Source organism: Lagenorhynchus albirostris, chromosome 5, assembly GCF_949774975.1.
Source record: "Lagenorhynchus albirostris chromosome 5, mLagAlb1.1, whole genome shotgun sequence".
Classification (NCBI taxonomy): Eukaryota; Metazoa; Chordata; class Mammalia; order Artiodactyla; family Delphinidae; genus Lagenorhynchus; species Lagenorhynchus albirostris.
Window position 1 is genome coordinate 31914771 of NC_083099.1, and position 13846 is coordinate 31928616.

Here is a 13846-nt window from a genome sequence, read left to right on the forward strand (position 1 = left end):
AAATTCAGCTTCCAGTCTCTTCCCCTAAATCCTTTACACTCCCTCTCCATGCAGGATACCATTTTTATCTCCTCTTCAACTGTTGTTGTTTTGTCTTAAAATATAGACAAATATGAATATGTATATACATATATTTCCCCAGCCCTTATATAAAAATGTAATATACTGTACACATGATTCTACACCTTGCCTTTTTTTCATAGAACAATACATGTCCTATTATACCAAAAATGTATACAGAAATTCTCCTCATTCCTTTTCATAGCTGCATGGAACTCCATTGTATTGACATGCTGTGGTTTATTAAATCAGTCCCTGATTGCAGGAATTGTGGATTTCCAGACTTTTGCTGTTATAAACAGTGATTCAGTCTTACAATATGTCATTTTGTATTTTTTGCTAGTGTATCTTTGGGATAGATTCCTAGAAGTAGGGTTGATGAGTAAAGGGGTAAACACTCATGTGATTTTGCTAGGTATTACCAAATTCCCCTTTTTAGAGTTTGTGCTATTTTCCATTCCCATCACGGCATACATTTTAAAGAGTGTGTGACACTTTATTTAATATTTACAATATATCAAAAATTATATATATTTAGAGCAATTTAGACTTATACTAAAATACTGTAGAGTTAAATTTTGAGACAGTACAAAGTGTTTCAGAAATCTTTTAGGGTTTCCCGAGGAAAGTTTTAAAAGACAAGTGGTGTAAGAAACTGTAGAATGAGTGTTTGGTTTATATGCATGTTGTTCCCAGGTGAAGGGTGAGGCTTTGATGTCAGGTAGACCTGTGTCCCCGTTCCTGCCTCTCCACCTATTGTCAGGTGACTTTGGATGAGCCATTTAACCTCTCTAGGATTCCTGGGGAAAGTATTTATGGAAAGTGTGAGATGAGGTAATACATGAAAAGCTCTTGGGACAGAGTCTGGAGCAGGTGGACCACCATGAGGGAGAAATTATTGGGAGTTGACTTATTCTTGCCAAGACCACACTGTCCCTCCCTGTCCTTGTGGATCAGAGTGGAGAAAGCAGCTATGATGGGACTGAGTGATAGGGAACTAGGTTAAGCAACTTGTCCTGGTTTGCCCCGGACTTTTCTAGTTTTTGTTCTGAAAGTCCCATGCCCTGGGAACCTCCTCAGTCCCACATAAACTGGGGCAGTTGGTCACCCTCTTGGGGAAACAGGCCTGGGTTGAGGACCCCAGGGACCTCTGCCAGAGGTTGAAGACAGGCAGAATACATGGCAGAACAAAACAAGCTCTTCTCACAGAAGGGACCAGAAGAAATGTTTTGAAGTTAAAATGGAGCCTTCGTCTTGAACGGCTGATGCCAAGGGAAGTTGGGGGTGCTTGGTTCCTTTCTCCAAGTCTGTGACCAGGAATAATTTTTCATAAGGCCTTTGGCTTTTTGGTGTCGACCATAACTGAAAAGCCCCTTGGCCATCACAGAATGGTTGATATCTTATTGATAACAATAGTTAGGTGTATAGTTAGCCTATTAACTATTCCAAAATACAGATATTCATGTAATAAAAAGCAATCCCAGGAAAATGAATTTAATCATCCCTATTCATGGGAGGAAGTCATTGTTTAATACTGACCAAGCGAATGAGAACACTGGTGTTTGACAGCCTCAGCTTCAGGACTCATGGCAGGGGTTTTCAGGCCAGACTTGGATCACTCAGCTCCAATTATTTCAATATTTTCATGAAAGAGAAATGTCCTTCCATAGACTGCAGGGCACCGCAAGATTGCCAAGAAGTAAGCCGCTCAGCCAGAAGGTTCGGGACTGTGCTGGGATCCACCGACCCACCTCTGACATTCTCGGGCGGCTGACTCTCTCAACCCACTTCTGACATGCTCCCCGGGAGCATCGCGGGTGATCAGCTCTTCAGTTCCTGCCAAGAAACAGGCCCAGGGTGTGGCATGCCAGCCACTGGAGGTTTAGCCCTGATGGGCTTATAATGTGAGTCACACAACCGAATCCCATTAATTGCCTCTGAAATTGTAACTTCATGTTCAGAATAGCTTAGCAGTTCTTCAAGACCCAATTCGTTTCTCTCACAGGGCACTCTGTCAGTGGGGATGCAACCGTCTCCTGTGGCTGGTCACTGAATCTGTGCTTCCTTTGATCTGACTGTCCACCACCACGTTCCACCCTGGAGTTTCAAGTGTGCTGTGCTCCATCACCCCCGTGGGGGATGTTCTGCCAGTTGAGGTGGCCTGGCACCCTGCAGCACCCAGTGGAGTGAGTGAAGCTTCCCCACTGTGGCCAGCCCTGGCAGGTTTATCCCAGGCGTGGGCAGGATGTCCACTCCCAGCCCCAGGCCCTTCCCATTATTGCTCTGATGCAGCTGAGCGGGGGCACCAGACCGAGGACTGGCCAATGGGAATTCCTCTCCTGGGACCACGATTCTCCAACAGAGCCATTCGAGGGCTGAGCAAACGTCTGGACCTGAGCCTCCTCGGGCTGCCACGGTGGGAGCAGCTCAGATGCCACCTGGCTCTCCAGGCCCCCTGCCTGAGGGCTTCCACGTGCCTTCCAGCCTGGGCGCTCTGTGTACGAGTTGGCCAGAGTCCATGGTGTACCAGGGCCCACAGCACTTGGCCGGCACCCAGTGGTGAGGAAGACCTGTGGGCCACCATGCTTGGAGACTTGCTTGTGAGATAGTCTGACTCCTCAGATCCAGGGCATTTTTTTAAATGTTATGAATTAGTTTCTTATTTTGATTAAGTAATGCATAAACCTGATACAAAATTCAAAATGTGTTATAAAACCCAGTGAAAACGAAATCTCTCTCCTTCCCACTCCAGCCCCCCACCCCCATGCTGCCAGGATCTTTGTTTCCCCCGCAGAGCTAACCCACACATCCATGATTACGGCGACTTTTAACATCACAAGTGGAATCCACCTACTCACACGCTGTTCCGCACCCTGATTTTTCCCACTGATGACACCTTAGATTCTCAACGTTTCTGATGGGAGGAAGGAGTTGGGTGCTTTTGTTGGAAGGAATAAGGGCCACTTGAAGGGATTTGTTTCGGGGTGGGAGGTTGGCCTCCAGGAGGCTGCAGGAGGGGAGCTGGGTGCAGCCTGTGAGTTGCCCTGTGGATCTTCTAGTGCCACTGCCTGTTTTCTGTTGGGAGAAATCCTTTTAGAGACTTGACAAGGGCCGCTGAGTAAGCTGTCATCCAAGTATGTCTTCTCCATGTATGTGTGTGTGGAAGTGCCTTGTGTACGTGCATAAGCATGTGTGTGTGTGTATGTGATGCTGGCTGCACACATATCTCTGACACCCACTGCCTTGTGCAGGGTGTGATAGGGTGGGGAGAATCGGGCCTGGTTCGTCTTCTTGCACTGAGCACAGGGCCTGGCACACAGCAGGTGCTGGAGAAACATTTGATCACCTCTTCCTGACCCCTCACCCCCACCCCCAGCATGAATCCCACACATCAGCCATGAATCCCACACATTAGCCAATCTAGAGGATTGTTTTCCAGCTTCTCTGCCCCTGCTCAGGAAACAGTTTTGTTATTTCTTATTGTATTTTGTTTCTTCTACCTGGAATATTCTCCCAAGTTCATGATCGCCTGTGGAAGTTGAGAGTGTGCTCTCTGGCCCTCCTTCTCTGGAATGATTTCCCTGGCCGGCCGGACCAGCCAAAGGCCACCAAAGGCATTCCTCTGTCTCTCACAGAACTGTGCTGAACCCTAACGCTTACACAGAGTAGCCCTCCCTGACCCTGCTCCCCAACCTAACACCCACACCAGTGATGTAATATTATATGTGTGGAAGGAACAGCTCTTCACCCAGGCCTGCGGGCTCCCAGTGGCACCTGGAGCCAGAGGTCTGTGACAACCTGGGGCCTCATCTGTGCACCCGCGGTCTTTCCATGGGGAGCCACTGTTTCTGCGACTGGGAACCCTTGGCAGGTAACTTCCCTTTCTTGCTATCTCCTGGCTAATCTTCTCTAAACTCCTGAGAAAGAGGGAGCTGGAGATGGATGAGGGCTTGGCCCACAAGTCCCCACCATGCAGAAGGACAGAGCTTTCTCCTCCTGACTTGCCTGGTTGCTGGCCCACCTGGGGATTAGCAGTCCCCGGCTCCGTCAGCTATGGGCAGAGTAGAGGAATCACGGCTGTCTGGGGCTGCCCTTGGCATTCACTCATTTAATCACCATTTATTCAACAAGAGTTATTCGAGCTTCTGCCATGGGCGGCTGGGCAGTGGGGATGGAGCCGTGAATACCACCACTTCCTGCTCCTGAGGAGCTGATGCTCTAGGGAGGGAGACCAATGATGAACAAGTAAGTGATGAGCAGACAGCAGCTAAGGTGTCAGCAGTGCTATGAAGCAAATAGTAGAGGAGACCAGGGTGTGCAGTAGGGTGGACACTGGCAGTTGTCCAGATGGTCAGGGATGAGGGGATACCTGAGCAGGGACTCGAAGGAAGTGAGGGAGGCTCTGTGGGAACAGAGGGAACAGCTGGGCTGTGCAGGGGCTGTTCAGGGGAGAACGAGGGCCCAGTGTGCTTGGGAGGGTTGAGCGAGGGGACCAAGGTGAGTGTGCTGGGGGTGGGGTGGGAGCAGATTGTACAGGCCACAGAAAGGACTTTGGATTTGGCTCCATGTGAGCTGGGAAGGGTCCTCTGGACTCTGGAACATTCTAGAAGAGTGACAACTTCGGACTTACATTTAAAAATGATGCTTCTCCAGCTGGTAGGCTGTAGAGGGGCAAAGGTAGAAGCAGGGAGACCAGGGAGGAGGCCACAGCAACGACCCAGGTAGGAGAAGATAGTGCTTGGGCCGGGGTGGTCGCTGTGGAGGTGATGGGAGGTGGTCCAGCTCTGGACAGATGCTGAAGGAAGGGCCAGCAGGAGTTGTGGTGGGGATAGAGGCACCAGTTTTTGCCTTGAGCCCCTGGAAGGTAGAGATGGGGAAGGTACTGAGGTGTCCAGGACAGACCTAGGATACCCCCTCAACCTCGCCATCTGACTCATCACTGAATGGGCTTCCGTTTCTTCTCAAGGCCCGTAACTTGTGGTGGTTAGACACACAGGCATGAGAAAGACAAAGCCTTGCTCCCCTTCGGGCCCACCGTTCAGGGCAGCTGCTCTGCAAGCCTCCCTGTACGTAGGGTGCCTGCAGGACCACTGTTTTCACTTCAACAGCCTAACCAAGCCTGGCCAGTCTTTGCAGGAAAACCATCTGTAGCAAGTAAACCCACTTGTCACATTTAGACCAAAATTCTCAAATTTGATGCAGGAAGATAGTTTTTAGTAAATAGTTTTGGTAAAATAATGACTTTTTTTTTTTTTTGCGGTACGCGGGCCTCTCACGTTGCGGAGCACAGGCTCCGGACGCACAGGCTCAGCGGCCATGGCTCACGGGTCCAGCCGCTCCGCGGCATGTGGGATCTTCCCAGACCGGGGCACGAACCCGTGTCCCATGCATCGGCAGGTGGACTCTCAACCACTGCGCCACCAGGGAAGCCCAATGACTTTTGTTATAAACAAACCACCCAGCCAGCCTGGCCTCAACTGCAAGACGCGAGGAATTCTGACTCCATCCCGCCATTGTTATGGGAAATGGCCATGCTGTGTCCTTTGAAACAATAGAGTCCGAGGAAATGTAAACAACGCCCTTTTCCCTTGGTGTCCTGGTGGAACACCCACTCCCCTCCCACAAGGTCTCTGAAAGTTGAATAGCTTCTCCAAGGAGGCTCTTCCACAAAGACAGAGGTCATGACTGAGCCTGGAGCACCCCCATCCTCCCAGCAGACTCTGGCTTTCGGTGAGGAAGTGGGGGGGTGCTTTGTGGGTCTCTGCGTCTGTAAGTTTGGGGACGGAAAGATCCTCAAGTGTCTGCGTCTCTGGACACTGCCGCTTGAGGCTTTGTTCTGGCCATGCAGCAGTGCCTCCCAAGAGGCTGCTCCCCACATGGTAGGGGTGCTTCCTGCTCCTCCATGAAGAAACCATGTCAGGGCCGGGCTGTGAAGCAAGACAGGGACCCAGCAGTTGGGAGGCAAACAGGGGTTCCCCCAGTGGCCAGTTCTGACCTGCAGGCTGCAGGACTCTGCAGGAATAATGGTGGTGGTGGCTAACGCCGATGTATGCCTGGCACCGTTCTAAGCGCTTCGCGTGGATTATACCGTCTGATCCTCACAACTGCCAAATGAAGTAGATGACACTGTTGTGCTGTCTTACAGTCGGGGAAACCTAAGCTCGGCAAGATGAGGCAGTGTGCTCGGGGTCACACAAGCTGGGTGTGGTGGGGCCAGGGTGGGAGCCCTCGCGGCCCAACTTGAGAGTCCGCATGGTGACAGAGGCCCGTGGTCAGGGCAGGGGGTCCAGCGCACAGTGGGTGGGGCTTCAGCCATCCTGTCACCATAGCACAGGGCCTTGCAAACACTCACAGGCCTGCTCTGGGGGGTTCAAGGATGACTAAGGCGAAGTCCCTGACCATGAGCTAAGCCCACCACCCTACCACTGCCTCGACCCAGTCATGTTCTCTAGTGTTCCCTGCGTGGGCAAGAGTATAGAAGTGACTTCTGCTGGGACGCTAACAGTACTGGGCTGAGACACCTACCTTTGGGGGCTTGGACTTACAAAGCCCTTCCCTACAATGGAGGATCGTGACCTTTGGTGGGGTGAACTTTGAGCCCTCACAGGGCCTGGCACGTTGCAGGTGCCTGGGGAGGCGCCAGTGAGCAAAGAGCATGGATCGTTGAGGGAGGGGCTGCTGCACCGTCAGCCTGGCACCTGGCCGCCCGGGTGAGGCTCCCAGCGGTGCAGGTGGACGCTGTCGATGACTCCCGGGGAACCTGCCCTGTGCTGGAAGGGACGGCACTTGGGAAACGTCCCTTAGCCTTGGAGGCTGTGGATGATGAACGTGTCTCTGAGCACCAGCCCAAGCACCCCCATCCCCCAGTGAGGCTCCTGGGGGGGGGCGGTGGGCATGGGAAGCTGGGAGGAGCCTTCAAAGGTGAATGGGAAGACTGGGGGCCACTCCGGGCGGTGTCCAGACAGACACTCCCGACCACAGGACTTGGGGAAGGGAGGTGAGCCTGTGACGTCCAGAGGCGGGAGAGTCAGGCTGTCGGGTGTGCGATGAGCAGAAACCAGCCCAGCTGGACACGGGCTTTCGTAGCTACAGATTTTTCTATTTAAAGAATCTTACCTGGAACCCCATGGAAACAGTGTTTTATTAAGCAAAACTTTATCTGATGCCTTCCTATCTGTAGTGTTTACTTATTAAGCCAACTGATGAGAACAGTAAGGCCATTTTGATGAAAAGAGCCACCTGAAATCCAGGGTTACAGAAATCAATCAGAGTCTCATGCCAACCTGGGCATCCAACACCTCCCCCTATATCAGAATTCTTCAGCCTGTTCTTTGCTGTGGGGCTGTCCTGTACCCTGTAGGATGTTTGCCAGCATCCCTAGCCTCTACCCGTTGGATGTGAAAACCAAACAAGTCTCCAGATCTTGGCAGGTGTCCTTTGGGGAGTAATATCGCCCCAGGTGAGAACCACTGCCATCTACTTTGATTGAGCAAGATCAAAAAATCCTGTTTCACAGTGAGAAGTATTTGCAATTGTTAAAAGTGTCATTGTTTTCTTTGTTTTGCTCATTTGCTTTTATCAGCTCTCTTGTGGCTCCTAGGACCACCTTTAATTAAATCTTGCTGCTCCTAGGACCACCTTTAATTAAATAAGAGTTTTGTTCTGAGATCTACACAAAAAACACATTCCTGCAGCAGCCCAAGTTAATGCGTTGGTAGTTTTCAATGTACTAAAATTTGTATGTAACACATTTGTGTGGGTGTGTTGTTTTCATTACAATTTTGAGGAATAGGAAAATTTTCATATTAAAAACATTCAGACCAAATGTTGGCGGATCCCCCAAGCCTTTTGGAGGAAGGTTCAAAGACGCTGGTTTCACGTTGGGAAGCAGCCACAGAGAGAGGCCAGGACATGATGATGGTGCAGGTCGGGCGGGAGGGCAGGGTCACTGGGGCCTGTCTGCTGCCCTGAGACCCCAAGGCTTCATCAGACAAAGACTGCAGGATTGGGGGCGGGCGTGCAGAGGACTGGATCCAGTCAGGAGAAATCCAGAATTGAGGGAAGAGAAATAAGACTGATTCAGGGGGTGAGCAGAGGAAAGAAAGGCCTCTCACTCCATGCAATTCTAAGAAAGAGCCCTCAGTTCTTGGTGACACAGGGCCAGGAGGTTAAACACAGAATAATCATAATGAAAACAATCTGTTTGTACCATTTGATGCTTCCAGAAATTCCCGGGAGCGAGTCCAAGGCGGAGAATCCCAGCAGAAGAGCTGCTGATTGGAAGTGAGAGGGGGGGTTGGGAGGGAAGGATGGAGGAGAGTGTCTTTCCCAGGTCCCAAGGGTCTAGGACCCGGCCACTCTGGGGATGACAGGGTGGGGGGCACCCCTGCAGGCAGCAGAAACAACAGCTGTCTTTAACGTTCAGGAAAAAATAGTCCTTCCCTGGAATCGGTTTGTTCTCCCTCCTGCAAAATCGGGAGCCACTTTCGGGGCTCACTCCTGGAAAATCTGCCTTGGATATGGGGGACCACTGACCACAGGCCAGGACTCGCCACACAGCAAAACACGGCAAACCTGACCAGGGGCCTGCCAGGAGAGTTCGGAGCTCAGTTCATCTGGGCTCCCAGGGCTCTGTATTTCAGAATCAAGGACTCTGAGAGTTTTCAGACCTTGCCTGTCCCCTCATTCTGTGGGTCCCGCTGTGCCCTCAGGCAAAAGAAAACCCCAGCTTAGCAGCTTCTCTGCTCCAGCGTCCTCCGCTAGGGTGACCCAAGCCTGATAAGAGCCTCACCTCACACTTGGAAAGCACCGTACAGCTTCCTGTGACCTCAAACCCTTTCTCTGGCATTGGCAGAGCAACTGTGGGTTCCATTTCACAGATAAGGCCACTGAGGCTTGCGGAGGGCGAGGGTGGGCTTCCTCGGAGGTTGGTGTTCTCCCCACACCCAGGCCCTGCCTTGCAGCCCCTTGCCCCATCCAGCCTCTGGTGACTTCCCTCCCAGCACAGGCCATACCTCCGTTCCTATGCGAAGGGAGTGGTTTCCAAAACCAACTGTGAAGTTTCCTGAAAGGCGCTCCAGGGCTGCCAGCTTCAAGGGCTCCGGCAGGGCCCTGCCCAGGAAGCACTGAGCCAGTACTGGTCTGTGGCGTCTGCGGCGTGCTGTGCTGACCCTGGCCTCAGGGGCCTTCCTCTCCTCACTAGAGGAGGATGCTGGGGACGGTGAAGCAGGCCCTGGGGAGCCAAGGCTCTTCTGGGAACCATCCTAGTGGAAATACCCCTCCTGCCTGGCCCTGCCCCATGCTGGGCTGTGCCCACCCTTGGCTTCAGCAGGGCTCTGGCACTGGGAAGAATGGGCCTTAGCTCCTGGGCGTTGCAGGAGGCAGAGGTCAGCACATTCCAGGGTTTGGCCTTTCCGCCTCAGTCAGAAAACTCAGCAGATGGAAGGCCCAGCCCTCCTGGGCTGCATGGAGCCGGCAATGGACAGGGTGTGGAGACTGGCACCCCCCTCTCTGCTGGGCAAAGCTCTTGGAGCTGCTTGGCCTCTGCTGAGCAGGAACTGACCTGGGAGCCTCCCTCTCCAAGGGTGCCATGAGGCCCCCGGCCCCTGCCCACTCCCAGTGCCTGGGCCCCAGCCACCGAGCCACCTGAGGGAAGGGTGTGTGTGTCTTCTGGTGGATAAGACACAGTGCTTCTGGTCCCGTCTCCCATCGGGACATCCCCTGTCACCCTGCCTGGTGTCCCCCCTTGAGGCACAGAGGCCTTCTCTGTCCCTCACAGCCCGGCCCCCTCCCTCCTCCATCTTCCCCTGGCGACTTCTACTCATCCTTCAGCCCCAGCTCTCCCCTCCCTTCCCCGGAACACCTTTGTGGGCCCTGGGATGGCTGGTCCCTCTGTCCCATGCCCTAACCTTTTCCTTCAGAGCATGCTTCATGGTCAAAGTTAATGATCTGAGGTTGACCCACTGACTTCCCCTCTCCAGGCACAGGATGGCTAGGACATCTGTCCTAGGACAGAAATTTCTGTCCTAGGACAGAAATGCAGGTTGCTATTAACTGCCTCTTGTGTGCCAGGCCAGACACTGTGGGAGCTGCCCAACTGTGTTTATCGGGTAAGTTGAATGTTCTAGCAGGATTGGGGTTTCCAGAAGGTACTGCCATGAGGCCCTGCACACACCTGGGGTGTGAGAAGTTATGCATGGCCCAGAGAAGGTCCTTGAGGACAGGGCGGGGTTGGGGAGTGTGGGCTCACAATGAAAGGCTAGGATGGAGTGTCAATGTGTGAGGCTGGGCAGGGAGATCGGGTGGCTAGTCCAAACAGGACAAAATGTCTTGCAATAGGTTTGCAGAGAGAGCAGAGCCCTGGAAATGGGGCAGTGCTCAGCTGCGGATGGCCAAAGGCAGGTCTGCTCAAACTTTCATGCCACCAAGGGTCGCCAAGGTGGCAGTGGATTCAGAGACAGCGGGTTCAGATCTGGTCCCATCTTCTTTCTGGAGCCCCACTTTCCTCATCTGTGAAGTAGGGACCTAACTGATGGGGTTATTGGGAGGTCAGCTGAGGGAATGTTAGCGAAAGGTGAGTCAAATGTCATCTTGCTTTTTCCTTTTCTGCAAAAATTCCGGCCAGAGGTGAGGCCCACGGGAAGCGGTTGTCGTCGTCTGGGTACACGCCCTCCAGTAAAGGGTCACAGATCCCGCTCTTGTGACTCACGCTCTGTGAAGAAATGGTTCCTGCAAACACTGCAGAGGTGAAGAGAGTTTTCCTTGCCCTCCTAGCCCAGTTGTTCCACAAACATGTTCCAAGCTCTTCCCAGGGACCAGGCCCTGTGCGGGCACCGGGCAAACTGAACGACACTCTGCCCTTGGAGGGCCCCCTTTCCAGGGCTCGGGGAGGCCTGACCCCTGGAGGGAAGCAGACCTTTTCTACAGAGCCGGCCCTGACCAACCACTTAGTGGGAGGCCAGGGCCCAGCCATCGCCTACACTAGCTCCTTGGAGGTCTGGCAGTCCCTGGCTTCCAGTCCTCTGCCAGTCTCCAGCCCAGACTCTAGAACTCAGGGCTCCTGTGGCTGACCACCCCTGACCCTTCTCCACACGGGGATGACTGGACAGCCCGCCTCGTGCCCAAAGCTGAGCTTGGGTAGCTCCCCCTCCTCACCTCAAAGGACGGTGGCCCCAGCCTTCCAGTCCTCAGGCCGCAGTCCTGGTGGCACCGCTGTCTTTCTCTCCCAGGCCACACCCAGCCTGCCCACCAGCCCTGTCAGCACTCCCTTAAAATAGATGCAAAAACTCAAAGGGACAGAAAGCAGACCTGAGGTTGCCTGGAGTGTCGGTGAGGGAGACGGGACAAAGGGTCATGAGGAAACTTCTGGAGGCGATGGGAATGTTAAGGATCTTGATTGTGGAGCTGGGTTGATGGGGGTGTATGTGTGTCAGAACTCATCCAAATGTGCACTTCATGTGAAGTTTAATGGATGCCACTTATACCTTAATAAAGCTGTTTGTTGTTTATTTAAAAAAACAAACAAAAAAACAGATGTTTCCAGTGACCTCTGTGAGACCCTGGACAATTCCCTTACCCTCTGTTAGCCTCAGCTTCCCCAGCTGTAAGATGGGAACCTAAGAGACCTTCCAGCTGGATCTCCATGACCCCCCATCCACACAGCTCCTTAGAGGCGGCGCCTATCTTGAGGGGAGGGCGTTAGGCTGTGTAGCCCAGGTTTGTCCCAGCATTTTCCTGATCCCAGCTTGGCTCACCAGCCCTTCCTGCAGAAATGGATCCGACCAAGTAATTGGCTGGGGATAGGTGGATGCCAGGAAATAGGGCCAAGTCATGTAGGAAAATAAGGAAGTGAGTAACTCCACAACTCCACAACTGTCTGGGCTCCCTCAGGCCCAGAAAACCTCCAGAAAGCTGGAGAGAAGCACGGAGATCTTTGTCAACCCATTTGACAGATGGGGAAACTGAGGCCCAGAAGGAAGTTGTCTCTCAAGTACACTGAGCTAGAACCTGGCAGAGTTGATGCAGAAATGCAGGTTGCTATTAACTAGACTTACTGTGGTGACCATTTGCAACATAATACAAATATTATGTTGTATACCTGAAACTAATGTAATGTTATGTGTCAATTATATCTCAAGTTTTAAGAAAAGAAAAGAAATGCAGGTTACTAGACTCCTAATCCAGTGCTCGCCCACAGCTCCCTCCCCTGAGGGTCAGAAGACATGAAGCTCATCCCTGGGTCCCTGGGCCTCTCTAAGCTGGTTCCCCCATGACAACGGGCTCTGCCTTTGGGGCCTCGCAAAGGGCTGCATCCATCTGTGAGCCACACGTATGGAGGGTTCCCATTTGGGGCAGGGGGACGAGGGCTCAGAGCCCCACAATCTGAGGCAGGTTTCAGGCCCTGGAGTTAGAGGGGCCTGGACAGAGCCAGCTGGGACTGAGCATCTGTTACCTGCTAAGCGCCCCACATCTATCCATCCACAGGTGATTCTCCCACTGCCCTGGGAGGCTGGCATCGTTAACCCCGTTTTACCCCATTTTCTAAAGGAGAAAACTGATTTTCTGAGTGTTGAAGCAGCTTTCTCTGGCCTCAGAGCTGCTCACTGGAGACACCAGGACTGCAATGCAGTCAGCTGCGTTCCACAGACTTTCCAAAAAGAAGGCGGAAGAGGAGATGGGGAGAGGGAGAAACAGCAGCAACAGCAGCAGAATCTGGCACTTTCGGCATCAGTACCACCTTGTCCAAGCCACTGTGTGGATTATCTCAGAAGCCTCTTAACTGGTGTCTCTGCTTCCTCTCTGTTCCCTCGCCGTCTGTCCTCAACACAGCAGCAGGGATCCCACTAGCTCTGCAGAGGTCCCACTTCTGAGAGCCAAGCCCAGGTCCTGGCACTGGCTGTGAGCCCAACCCAGCTGGCCCTGTTCTGCTCTGATTTCCCCTCCTGCACCCTCCTCCCTGCCCACCTGGACACAGAGCCGCCTTGCTGTCCCTACAACGCACCAGGCACCCTCCTGGCTCAGGGCCTTTGCGCTTGTTCTCTCTGCCTGGAGACTTCGTTTCCAGGCATCCTCACGGTCTAACTACTTTCCCTCCAGTCTGTGCTTCAGACGCTTTCCCTGCACACCCCGTTCAATACTGCAACCTGGCCTTACACAGCCCAGCATTCCTGATCACCCCCACCCTGCTGCCTTTCTTTCTTCCACAGCATTTACCACTTTCCAACATATAACACATTTACTTATTTATTATGCTTATTGTTTGTCTCCCTCTGGAAAACTCTAACTCCATAAGGCCAGTGGTCAGTGTCTCCTCTGTAAACGGATGAACACCAAGCAGCTAGAACAGCACCTTGAACGGTGCCTGGCATAGAGCAGGCCCCTAATGAACACTGGCTGAATAACTGACTTTGCTGAGGTCACTACCCTAGAAAGACATGGGCTTGTGAATCGACCTGATCTGGATTCAGTGCCCCCCTCCAGCGCTGACTAGCTGTTCAGTGTTACCTCCTTAAGTCTTCATTTTCTCATCTGTGAAGTATGATTTATACTTTGATATAATGCACATGAGGGGCCTCGCAGAGTGCCTGGCCCACGGCGGCCACATGAGAGCCAACTGCAGGGAGAAGTGACTTTATTTAGCAAATAAATGTTACGAGGTGAAGCTCTGGGACATTAAATAGGACGAGCAGACTGGGTGCCTGCGAACTTGACTCAGGTGTGAAGCTCTTCTCAGAGAAAATACTTTCTTCCTTCCTTGGAGGGAAATGTGCTGGTCCCTGGAGCAGTG